Here is a 13,170-nt window from a genome sequence, read left to right as displayed (position 1 = left end):
GAAGCTAAAACAATACCTATGGTCTTTGCACAGAAAGAGCAAAATTATAAAAGACTTGACTCTGTTACATTAAGGGAATCTGTGTTTAGCTTTTCACAAACTGTCACTCAGTACTCACTCCATTTTGCTGTATATAAATTTTACATTAAAAAAAAAACAAGTAAACAGGGGTGCCTGGGGGCTCAGTCAGTTAAGCGTCTGACTCTTGATTTTAGCTCAGGTCATGAGATCAGGGTTGTGAGATCAAGCCCTGTGTGGGGTCTGAAATTCTCTCTCTCTTCCTTTGCCTGCACCCCACTCCCCCATTCATGCACTCTCAAGCTCACTCTCTTAAAAAAAAAAAAAAAAAAAAAAAAAAGTACACAAATAGCTCATGATGGGCACACTGAAGTATTTGGGGCAAAATATACTGACTATGAAATACAACAAAATAGAAGATGGATTGATGAATGGAGGAAGAGAGAGGGAGGTTAGGATGATGGATATGTAAGTACATACGGCAAAATACGAACTATAAATTATAGAATCTAGGTTCATATGTACTTAGATATTCTACTGTTCTAAATAGAATTCTTGCAACTTTTCTGTGATTAAAACTTTTCATAATAAAATGTCAGGGAAAGAAAGCAAAAAGTGGAAATGAAGGCTGTGAGAGGCTCACATATTTTGTAGGTTTGTCAAGAAAAGGAATGAATGGCATCCTGGGTGGCTCAGCAGTTTGGCACTGCCTTCAGCCCAGGGCGTGATCATGGAGACAAGCGATCGAGTCCCACATTGGGCTCCCTGCATGGAGCCTGCTTCTCCCTCTGCTTATGTCTCTGCATCTCTCTGTGTCTCTCATGGATAAATAAATAAAATCTTAAAAAAAAAAAAAAAAGGAATGAAAACAATAACAAAATAAAAGGAACAACCTTAGAGAAGAAAAAGAAGGCATACATATATGCCTCAGAGTGAGATGTCTAGATTCTACCTCCTTGCTCTAGCTCTAATTTTAGACTACTTACACAGACTAGTTCTGGCCTTGAGTGCTCGTTCTGGACTCAAAAGTGCTCACTCACTAAGCTCCATTCATTTTAGAGTAATACAAATCTGTGGAATCTAGACCCTTTGCCTGTATGATAATGTTTCCCATTCTTTTCACCTGAGTTTCTAAGTATCTCCTTAAACTGACCTTCAGATGAGGTCAATCTGGCATAACATAAATGGTTCACCCTCGGTCCAAATCTGGCTCCTCAAACCCATGGCTCTCCATGGCAAGGGAATATTAAAACAAAGGTCAAGGATCCTTGCAGCAAGGACAATTTATCTGAATGTCACAGCCCCTGGCTGAGTACCTGGTACAAAGGTACTCAAAAAATGTCTGTTGGATGAATGAAACCCATGCCTTACAACAACATTTAATAATATTTAATCACACATATTAATGCTTAGTTTTGTATTTATACCTACATTGTCCTGAGGGTAAGAAACGTGAAGTTGAATACTTAAAAGGAGGCATCAGGAGTTTCCTCTGTGGAGAGCTAACTAGAAGATGGAGTTGGAAATGAAAAGTTGATAAATTCCTTCAGCGAGTGTTAAGAAACACCTACATTTTAATCATTAGTACTTCCCTAGATGATACAGTATGTTCATCAACTTCAAAATACCATAATCATGCACACAGAGAAGTTAAATTTTATAAGGATAAAGAATGTCTGTCATTAGAAATTCAATTTCAAGACAACCTAAATGCTTCTGGAGTTAATCAGCTCTCTTTTTGTTGTTGCTTCCAAAGAACTGTAGGTTATGCACTTGCTGAATTTTGCCTTTGTCACACATGACTTAACAACGAAGGCATTCATTATATCACAGTAGCGTCCCTCAAGTGTCTGGTTCTAAACAGCTGCAAATTTTGGAAGATAACACTAAACGATGTCCCTAATGATTGGTATGTTCTCTCCCAACAAATATTAAAACAAGATTAAGGCTTACTAGAATACCAAAACTGTCCAAATTAAACTAAGCATAAATTTAAGTTCAGAAAATAAAGTAGAAATTTTAAGAATTTATATTCTACATGTTAATAGAATCGATCCAATAAGCATATCCAAAGATTTCGGAAAATTCATGAAATACAGCACTCTCATTCTTCATATTTGCTTTAGCTGTCAGAAAGATGGATAATCACTAATGAATGATTCAGTCCTTTCAAATGTGGTAACTGAATAAGATAACAAAATATGTTAAAATAATAATAAGCCTGACTTCAAATAAATTCCCATTTATAAGAAGTAAAAGCTACTTCCCAGACCCAAAACTGCAAGGCCTGGGTAGAAAAACATCTACCAAGGCCAAAGGTAGAAACAAGCTGTAAAAATGTTTCAGAAGAGTTAATGCCTTGTTAGTTATACAACTGTTTACATAAGCTGGCTTTTTTATACCTGTCATTGTTCCTCAATCACATCAGAATACACAAAAGACATTATTCTCCACCTATTATCTCATTTTCCATTAGGAAAAAAAAATCGTAACTACTAAACAAAATAGAGGGGGGAAAAACACTGCCAGGGAGGAGCTATTTTATTTTCATCATTTATATGTCTTTCAACTCACATTTAGTTAGATTTTCCTCCCTTCCCATAAACACAATTTACCCAGAGCCACATAGAGTGCCCCAGAAAGGTTACTTGGAAAAGACACATGCAAGTGTCCTTCTGAACCTCCTTCAATTTCATTACATAGTATCTTGCCATGATCCTTGCATCTTAGAGTAGGTTGACTAACACCCTCAATATCAGCAGTTTTACCTTAACTCTGTAACTATCAGTCTTGAAGATGTAAAGGTTCAAATTCTGTCTTCTGAGCCTTCAATCAACATTGTCAACATGTAAATTCCTAATTTCTTAAAAGAAAAACATAATTTCAGTAGTACACACAATGTTGTCAAATTTCCAAGGTATGGTGAGCAAGGATCAAAACGAGATTTCTAAGAAAGCCTTCTTTTGTGAACTTCCAGTCAAATACAAAAGTAAATTTTTCCTTTCATTTCCTGTGTTAACATACACAACATAACTTCCACCAGCATGTTGGTGCAAAATCCAGGGAGACAATCCCTTATCGATCACTTTTAAAGAGCAAATGGAGAAGACGGAGTATTAACAACACAAAACCAATACAAATCAAGGTCAATGAGGAAGGCTGAGGAGTCCTACCCAAGCTTCCAGCTGAAGACCCTAAATTGTAAATATGCTTCAATTTCAAGGCTTTTAAACTAGATTCTATTTAAGTAATCCTACAAAGAGGAATAAATTATATTGATATGCTGAAATACCTAAAGAGGGTCAGTAATGCCAAGTGACTAGCTTCTTTTCTGGGCTGGACTGATCGGGTTTGAAAGCTCTGAAAGAAAAATAACATTCACAGGCAAGACACTTTAATGAAATTCTGCTAGCTTCATATTTGAAAGCAACACACAAAATTTCAGTTACCCGTCCAGACAAGCAGTCTTGGGATATGTTACTGTCATTGCCCAGTCTTAGCAGGAAAGCAACAACAACAACAACAACAACAACAACAACAAAAATGGCGTGTTGATGAATTATAACCATAGAAAACCCTCAATCATCCATGATAGCACAGGACAAGGACAACCTAGTTAAACTAGTGAAATTAATTCAAACCTCCCTCCCGCCCTTCCACAACAGAAAAAGTTCATTTAAGATCCCTTGTCTCTTCCTAGCCGCTCTCTAACAAAAATGCAGATACTGTATATAATTTCAAGATTGTGTAGCAAAAAAAAAAAAAAAAAGAGTAAGGCAAACTGAATTATCAGCACCGACTGGGTTCTATTTCTTCAGCAATTCCAATCACAAACCATCAAACTATGAGATCAGCTTCTAGAAAAGCATTTAAACACCCAACCCCCACCCCCACCCCCACCCCCCCACCGCCGCCACCCAAACCTCCGGACTTAATGACTTCGATTTTTCTAAATCAAACGTGTCTTATATTGAACTGTACTAACAATGCTCGTTTGAAAGGAAGTTAAAGAACTTGACAAATTATTACAATTGCGAAATGCTGATACCGAACCACTTTCGATTCAAATCCGCTGCGATTCCAGGCGTCGGTACAAGACCCAACTTCCTTTCTCTCCTCTCCTCTCCTCTCCCGGTCCTCCCCGCCCTTCCGCGCGCCAAGGTCCCCGCCGGGGCCTGCTGTGACATCACAGCCCATCGCCTGGAAACCCCTGACGTCACACACACGCGGCCCCAAAGCACTATGACCTCATCGCTGCCCGGGGCCGACCCGCGGTCGACTCGCGCCTGCCGGGAGGCCGGGAGGCCGGGAGGCCGGGGCGGGGGCTGCGGAGCCCCCGGTGCTGCCCGGTCCCCGCGGGAGGTTAAGGGCAGGCGTCAGCTCACCTGCAACGGGGCGGTAGGGCGCAGGGCGGCCGAGCCCAGGCGGGCGCGACCAGGCGAGGCGCCCCCCCGCCCCCCGAGCCCCGAGCCCCGAGCCCGACGCGCTCCTCGGCCGCGGGGCACCGAGGTGAGCGGAGCCGGTCCAGTGCCTCCTCACGGCCTATCCGCGACCTCGGGAGCTGCAGCCCGGGCCGGGAAAGCGGCTGCCGCCTGCCGGCCCGCCCGACCTCCCGTGGCCCGCGGGGGCGCCTGCGGCCCCTGCCCTAGAGCCGCGGCCGGCGCCCCCGCCCCCGCCCGCCCCGCGCGGCGCCCCGGGAGCGCAGCAGACGGCGGGAGGGGGCGGGGAGCGGCCACCGTGGCCGCCGCCGCAGGACCCGGCCCGCGCAGCCCTCACGCCACGCCCTTCCGCGGCCGCCACCCACCTGCGCTCCTGCCCCGCCCGGGGCCTGGCCCGGGGCTGCACACCCCGATGCGGCGGCGGCGGCGGCGGCGGCGGGAGGCCTGGCTCGCTCCCCACCGCTGAGGCGGACCGAGCGCCCAGCGCGGCGCGGCGGAGCCCAACGCTCGCCCCGAAACCCATTTGTTTGGCTAAAACGCCGTGACGTCACGCGCCGGCCCAATCGACGGTTGGCGGGGGGCGGGGCCGCCGGCACCGCGGGGGTTGCAGCGACCCCTGCCGGGCTTTCCGCGGTACTCCGGGCGCCGGGGACGCAAAGAGCGAGGGACTTAAAAAGGGTGAGGAATCCGCCGGCCCCGCCAGGTGGTGGAGCGGGGCGGCCGCGGAGGGCGTGGAGCCCGGCGAGCCAGCAGCGGAGCAACGCCGGCGTCCGGCCCGCAGGCAGCACGGTCGGCGCGCTCGTGGCTGGGTCTGCTGTTAGAGCCCATCAGATACCCTCGTAGCCTCGGCTTCCAGTTTGGGTCCTGCCACCAGCCGGGAAGGCGGGATCCGAGAGGTCTCCCGTAGAAAAGGAGAGCGTCCCTTCTGCCGTTTGTTTCTACGCAAATCACGGCAGGACTGCTGCGCCCCGATAAACTTCTCAGGCGGACAATCTCAAAAATGTGGTCTGTAGAAGCCTAAGGAATCAGTTTCCTGGCAAGGGATTTTGTAAAGCATTGTCAAGGAATCGTATTGGTAAAGGAATAGAGAATTCGGTTCTTAATGCTTTACTAATTTATTTAGTGCTCTCAAATCAGAGTGCCGGTGATGAAACTTTTTTTATACCCAGGCTTTAAAATGATCATTTGCGGGATCCCTGGATGGCTCAGCGGTTTAATGCCTGCCCTTGGCCCAGGGCATGATCCTGGGTTCCCACACTGGGCTCCCTGCATGGAGCCTGCTTCTACCTCTGTGTCTCAAATAAATAAATAAATACATATTTAAAAATAAATAAAATATTTAAAATAAAATGATCTTTTGCTTTCATGGCAAAATAATAATAATAATAATAATAATAATAATAATAATAATTTAACCGCATAGTAAACCATGAGGACAATAAAAACTGCTTCACGCAAACACGGCCACTGTCAGCATCCAGGGTTATTTCTAGACTGCTCGTCCCGTGCATATTTGTTTTACAATGTTGTCATCACACAGTGCACACAGTGTGGGTTCCTGTTTTTCCACACATAGAAGTACTTTTCATATTTCAAATAAGCTTCCTAGGCATTTTAATTTTTTTTATTTTTTTCCTAGGCATTTTAATAGCTGAATAACATTATTTTAAGTAAGACACCGACATTTTACTGAAATCTCTATTCTTGGACAGAACCTATTCCCTTCTTTCTTTGCCATGACAGAGAAGTCACAGGACATTCTCATGAATGCAGATCTTTAAAGATAAATACCCAGAAATGGAATCACTAGGTGAAAGTGTATCCATACATTTATAGTTATTAATACAAACTGCCAAAATAGTTTTTTAAAGGTTCCACTAAGTTATACTTAAATTAGCAGCTTTGAGTTGAGCCAGCTCTTTAAAAAGTAGTTTTGTCCAATTATAAAACTCTCATATAATACATATGTATAAAACCTTGAATATGAAAAAAACATTTTTGAATTAAAAGAATAAGGAAAACAAATATTTACCATAATCTCACCACCAAGAAATAATCATTTAACTTCTCCATCTAGGCCTTTATCTATACACATCATTTTAATAAAAATTGGGAAGGGAATCAGACTATACATATTGACACCAAAGTGTATATCTGATTTAATACCCAACCAATGTTAGCTTAATATATCATGATCATTTGAAACTTCTCTGTGTCATACTGGACTCAAAGTTCTAAAACATCAATCCTATCCTTTTAAGTTCATCACCAAAACTGTCTTTAAAACCTCTCACTTGGGATCCCTGGGTGGCTCAGCGGTTTGGCGCCTGCCTTTGGCCCAGGGCATGATCCTGGAGTCCTGGGATCGAATCCCATGTCGGGCTCCCTGCATGGAGCCTGTTTCTCCCTCTGCCTATGTCTCTGCCTCTTTCTCTCTCTGTCTCTCATGAATAAATAAATAAAATCTTTTTAAAAATAAAAATAAATAATAAATAAAACCTCTCACTTATGATGCCTGGGTGGCTCAGTTGGTTAAGTGTCTACCTTCAGCTCAGGTCTGGGATCAAGTCCCACATTGGGCTCCCTGCTCAGCAGGAAGTCTGCTTCTCCCTCTTCTTCTGTCACTCTGTCTCTCTCTTTCTCTCTCTCTCTCAAATAAATAAAATCTTTAAAAAAAAAAAAAAACTCTTGCTTTCTTAGAAGAATAAAAAAATTAATTTCCCTCATTAATTTAGGAATTTCCTAGGCCATAGGAAAATTAAGATAAAATATTATTTTATCTTAAAATATTAAGATAAAAATATATATAAATATATATTTATATATAATTATAAACAAATATTATATTTATTTATTAAAATAAAGGGCTATGGCCTTTATTTTACTCCACACACATCTTACATGTGTGTATTTAATATCCTCTGCTAAGTTCTAAACTGCTAGAGGACAAGGATTATATCCCAGTATCCACCAAAAGATCTTGTACTTGATATTGTTTAAATGTTTAACAGATAATTATAACATGTTAGTCTGTACTTTTCTTATGATGATAGACAAATGATCTCCATTTTATAATAGTGTTTACTGCAGCTCATTAATATCCAACATTTATTCCATTTACAATGTTTGACCCAGGCACTATTCTGTGTATTACATACACTCTTCCATTTAATCAGAAAAACACCTCTCTGAGGTGAGTATTGTTGTTATTACAGATGAGGAGGCCGAGGTTCAAAGACTTAAACTGTTTGACCAGGATTGTACAGGTGACATAGAGCCAAACTTAGCAAAGATTCCAGCATTTTCACCATGTCAGTGTATCGTTTGGGGGAATTTCAGATGAGTTAAAGACAGAGATATCATTAAACTGAAATGACAAAAAAAAATTTAAAAAAAATAAACTGAAATGACACTGCTTTGCATGTGGATAGCATATTGTCATTGTCAAAAGTCCTATTAGAGTCTTTAGTCTAATTCTGAGTGTTTCTCAGACTGTGGTTAAGAGCCAGTTTGGTTTTTTCTTAATACAAACTGACTGGTTTGTAAAATGTAATAAAACTACTAGAAAAAATGAAAATTACAAAAGACAAAAGCCCAAATTCTTTATTATTAAACTCAGCACACATAAAATTATTGTCAAATTGCCAATAAAATTTCTAAAACTCTTACTCTCAATTTCTGTTCTTCAAAGATCTTTTAAGTAATCTCCACACCCAGCATGGAGCCCAACATGGAGCTAGAACTCATGACCCTGAGATCAAGATCTGAGCTGAGATCAAGAGTCAGATGCTTAACCAACTGAGCCACCCAGGAGCTCCTTCTTAATTTCTGTTCTTATCATAGACTAGTTCTAAAGCTGGCCAGTGGGCCACACTTTGAATAGCACTAGTTAGGGAGAAATAAAACAAGGTAAGGAGGCAGTGAAACCATTTTAGGCAAGTCCTTCCCTGATTCTATTTCTCCATTTACACAATAGGAATGATCCAAAAACAAAGACACCAGAGCCAGTGCAATGCTTCAGGCCACAGACCCTGTAACAAGCTCTCAGGAGGGAATAGGCATCAATGTGGCACAGTGAGGTGACAGGACTGATAAGGAGCTGAAAGAGGAACAAGATTAAGGTGGCCTGAAATGGCACAGCAGCAGCAAAGTCCTAAATATATGTACTATAAAACTTTGGTTATTCTATAAATGATTAAAACTTATGTCAAACCAGCAAACATATTAAATCGAATAGGCTTGTTTGTATAGATTTGGTTTCATTACTCCTCTCTGCTCAGAAAAAAAAAAAAAAAAAGCTAAGAACCATCCACTTATTCCTTAATAAGCTCACCCCTACCTCCAAAGGAAGAAACACCATCTCATCTTCTTCCACATCCCCAAACTCTGCATCCTTAACCAAATCTATATCCTCCACTGCAGTAAAAAGGAAAGCAGGAGTAAGACTCCATTAGACTTTGCATCTAGGTCCATCTTTTGTAGAATTAGGTTACTGGGTGTGAGAATGCCTTTCCCTACCAACTTGACTGTATTATTGGAAAGCTTAAATAAGAAAAAAGAAGGGTGCCTGGATGGCTCAGTTAAGTGTCCAACTCTTAATTTCGGCTCAGGTCACGATCTCAGGGTCATGTGTTGGGTTCTATGCTGGGCGTGCAGCCTGCTTAAGATTCTCTCTCTCATCCTCCCCTGGCCCTCCCCAGCACCCCACCACCTCCTACTCCCACTCTCTCCCTGTCTCTCAAAAAAAAAAAAAAAAAAAAAAGAGAGAGAGAGAGAAAAAAGAAAAGTGAAAGGGCTTTCAAGTTTACCAAGTTAAGGCATTCACTTAAATAGGCCTAGAAAAACATCACTGGAGCATGCTTCATGCCCCGAACCCATATTGCACATATGAAGCCTGGTGGTGGCAATTGGAACCTGGGCAGAGTCTACTCACCACGAGAAATAACTTCATTCATGATAAAGGACAACTAAAGAGAAACAGACAAAGGCAGCAAAAGATGCCAAAAGATGAGTATATCTCATAATCGAAATGTGGATTGTGAGAACGTACATAAAGTTAAATAAGCATTAAAATAAAAAAATCATACTACTTTTTTTTGGATCATGGCCCCATGAAAATCTGATAAAAGCTAAAAATTTTACAGGGGGAGAAAAAGATATATTGATGGATACACATGATTTTTTAAATTTTAATTTCTTCAAAAAAGTCCTTTAGATTAACTTACTTTATGGTGACCTGGATACTTATAAAAGGAAGTAAAAGAAATGCAGGTTGATGACTGATAGCATCCAGTGAAATGCCATGGCAAAAACCAATTAAGGTCCCAAGTTCTCCTTTCCCTATGATATTGCCCTTAGAAGCTCTCATTGTTTTCAATCCCCTTTGACCTTTCAGATGATGGTTTCTACAACACCAACCCAATGGTCCACTGGTCCACAGCAATTTCTCTGTGTATCTCACTTCCTGATGCATGTAAAAGAGACAATCCCTCCCAAACTCTTCACATTCTGATCATCATAATTAACACTTGGGTTGGTTTGATATCTGGCCATAACAGTTGCCAAGCCCCTTCTTAATGTTTGCTTTTTTACAAGAAATCTATATATAAGCAACAATGTGTATATTCCTGATATTCCTCTATTTAAAATCTCTATGTAGTCCACTAAATCCAAGTACTGCAGTTCAGCAGGAAACAATGAAATCATTTTGTTAGCTCCTCTATCAAGTCAGGCAATCTCTGTTCCATCTCAAGACCTCTGGGTCTTCTCCCTGAGCCTAAAAGTTCCCTCTCCTCTTTTTGCAAATGGTTAGCCCTGACACAATCTTAGGTATTGGCTTAAAGTCTCCACAGAGCACTAGATGCACCAGAATTTATATTCAGGAAGGTCTTTGGAGGAAGAAAGAGGTAAACTGGGGCACTTAAGGTCCATTTGCCTAGCAAGTCATTTTTACTTAGATTTTATTTTCCTTCTGGGTGACATAAGGAGGTGGCTAGAGCCTCTTCAAACCAGGACTTCCCTAGCCATCTTTTCACAAAAATTTGCAACAGTAATTATACTAGGTTTGTTTGTTTGTTTGTTTGTTTGTTTGTTTGTTTGTTTGTTTTAGCCCCCTGCAGAGGGGCAGCTTCAAAAGAACAGAGACTGAGCTTTATTGGTTACTATATCCTAATGCCAAGCCCAGTGCCTGACATTTAGAAGTTACTTGGTAAGTAATGGTTCAATGATCTCTTTTTAAGTCCTAGAAATGTTTTTCTGCAAGGGCAGCAGTGATCTATATTAAGAATGGTTTAATTCCTGCAGTTATGAGAGATGGAAGAGGTTCTTGAAAGTGGGGCAGAAAAAATAGAGGGATCTCACTGCTCCTAGAAGCGTTTTCCTAGTGGGATTTTCCCCAGGAGTTGCTCTCTTCACAGCCAGTGGAGGAAGACCAAAGGCCATGGTCCCAATAAGGCCATAGACCTACAGCCTGAAGCCCCTCATGTGGGGACCTCAGTTCTAAAGCTAGAAGTTGGGGCTTCTTAGAGAACCAGGAGGTCTAAGCTGTGCTTGAGAAACTTAAAGCCAAGTAACAATGCTGCCTTAAGAAATGGAAAGGGGAAAAAAAATCACAAAAGCAGAATGAAGGTTTGCATAGCACACAAATTATTATAGCACCAAAGAAATTAAACCCAGCCGAGAATCGTGCTATATTCCAAATACAGAAACACAACAGGCAAAAGGAAAGCAGTTCATCTCTCTCACACACACCAAGTCCATCAGTTCTTTTTCCTGATCTTAGTATAAAATCAGGAACAGCCCATCCTATAATCAGATATGTCCCCTTTCTCAGCCTCTCCCAGTGCTTCCCCTTGGCTTGGCTGAAATGTTACTTAAAGAGCTTTCTCTCTCCAATGTAGTATTTCAGCCTCGTCACTTTCTTCTTTTTTAGGATTTTATTTATTTGACAGGGTGGGGTGGGGAGTGGCAGAGGGAGGGGGAGAAGCAGGCTCCCCACTGAGCAGGGACCCTCCCACCTTGGGGCTTGATCCCAGGACTCTGAGATCATGACCTGAGCCAAAGGCAGCTACTTAACTAACTGAGCCACTCAGCATCCCCAGCCTGTTACTTTCCTTCATAGTACCCATGCTGGTCGAAAGGTACTTAATAGATGGATGTTGAATTAATAAAAATATTCATACTTTTTCTCACCAAACAATTTAATCCAGGATACAAGTGTTCATTACCAATGGAGGACAAATAAAAATTACAAGAGCAGAAAGTTTTATACATTAAAACAGGACCTGAGTTAACAGAGAATCTAAGGTAGTGCTGCAAGAACATGACCAAAAGTAGGAACATTTGAACCCTATAGAAGCCAACTAACCAACTAGTCATGATTTGGGTGCTTCAACACGCATTATCCTTGATTATATTTTCTAGATTACCAATTGGTCATAAAGATATTTGTGTTATCCACTTGGCATTTAGACAGGAACTAGCATTCTTTGGGTAGTACCAGATAACACATATATCTTTCATATTTTCAGTAAGTCCCTAATTTGTTTGTTGAAAATGGCAAGAAAAAGAGGGTGGGTGGGGTGTCTCTGCCCACTGACTACTGCTCAAATAGCAATTCCCTTTCCTTCCTTGTTAACAGAATTCTGATCTCAGTCTCTTCTTTGTGCTTCAGGGGAGGTGAGCCCAGACCCATGGAGTGAGTTATTATTGACCTAAGCTAGTGGTTCTCAATGGGGAGATTGATTGACTTTGTTTCCCAGGGTACATTCAGCAGTATCTGGAGACATTGCTGATCATCACATCTTGGGAGAAGTGCTATTGGCATCTAGTAGGGAAAGGCCAGAAATGCTGCTCAATATCCTATAATGTACAGTCCTGCTGCTCCCCCACAACAAAGAATTATTTCTCCCAAAATGCCAGTAGTGGCAAGATTGAGAGACCTTGCTCTAAGATAATCAACGTGGTCCCAATCTCCTTGTCAGTGAGTGGCTCAGGCATGGGTGTGTGATGCAGATCTAGCTAATAAAATGCAATGCGAAATCTACTGATATACTTCTGGAAAAGGTTTTTCTTACCATTAAAGGAAGATATTCGGGGTGCATGGGTGGCTCAGTTAGTTAAGCGTCTGCCTTCAGCTCAGGTTCCTGGGATTAAGCCCCTCATCGGGCTCCCTGCTCAGTGGAAGCCTGTTTCTCCCTCTCCCTCTGACCCTCCCCTGCTTGTGCTCTCTGTCTCAAATAAATAAATAAAATCTTTTAAACAAAGGATATTTCTTTCTCTCTCTTTTTTTTAAGATTTTTATTTATTCATGAGAGACACAGAGAGAGAGAGAGGCAGAGACACAGGTAGAGGGAGAAGCAGCCTCCATGCAGGGAGCCTGATGTGGGACTCGATCCCGGGTCTCCAGGATCATGCCCCAGACCCAACGCAGTGCTAAACCACTGAGCCACCCAGGCTGCCCAGGAGGATATTTATTTCTTATTGCAAAGCATTACTTTCCTAAGTAGAACCCTATTTATCAACAACGAGAGAGAGAAACATACAAAAAGAAATAGTCCCTCATGTGCTGCTAGATGTCATTGTGTCTGTGTGTAATGTCTGGTACTGCAATTGCTATCTTGGGACCATGAGAGTTGTCAGCTGAAGAGAAGATAAGAGGATGGCCAAGCAGAAAAGTGGAAGTAACCACCTTCTTGATGCCATCATTGCATCT

The 13,170-nt window shown here is 41.9% G+C and overlaps 1 protein-coding gene across 10 annotated transcripts in view; it reads right to left on the bottom strand.

Moving 5' to 3' along the window:
- FBXO34 (F-box protein 34) overlaps window positions 1-13,170 on the bottom strand; it is a 140,127-nt gene that overhangs the window by 77,355 nt on the left and 49,602 nt on the right. Inside the window, exon 1 of one of the 10 annotated variants that reach the window (XM_077909375.1) lies at window positions 4,823-4,972. The exons of 1 other annotated variant lie outside the window; for it this stretch is intronic. The gene's annotated coding sequence lies outside the window, so the exon portion shown is untranslated. Of the gene's footprint in view, window positions 1-4,047; window positions 4,194-4,403; window positions 4,558-4,822; window positions 4,973-13,170 lie in introns of those variants that run through there. 8 more of the 10 variants (XM_077909380.1, XM_077909382.1, XM_077909386.1 and 5 more) reach the window with 8 other exon arrangements.

This window comes from Canis aureus, chromosome 9 (genome assembly GCF_053574225.1).
Source record: "Canis aureus isolate CA01 chromosome 9, VMU_Caureus_v.1.0, whole genome shotgun sequence".
NCBI lineage: Eukaryota > Metazoa > Chordata > Mammalia > Carnivora > Canidae > Canis > Canis aureus.
This window is presented reverse-complemented; position numbering and strand designations above follow the sequence as displayed.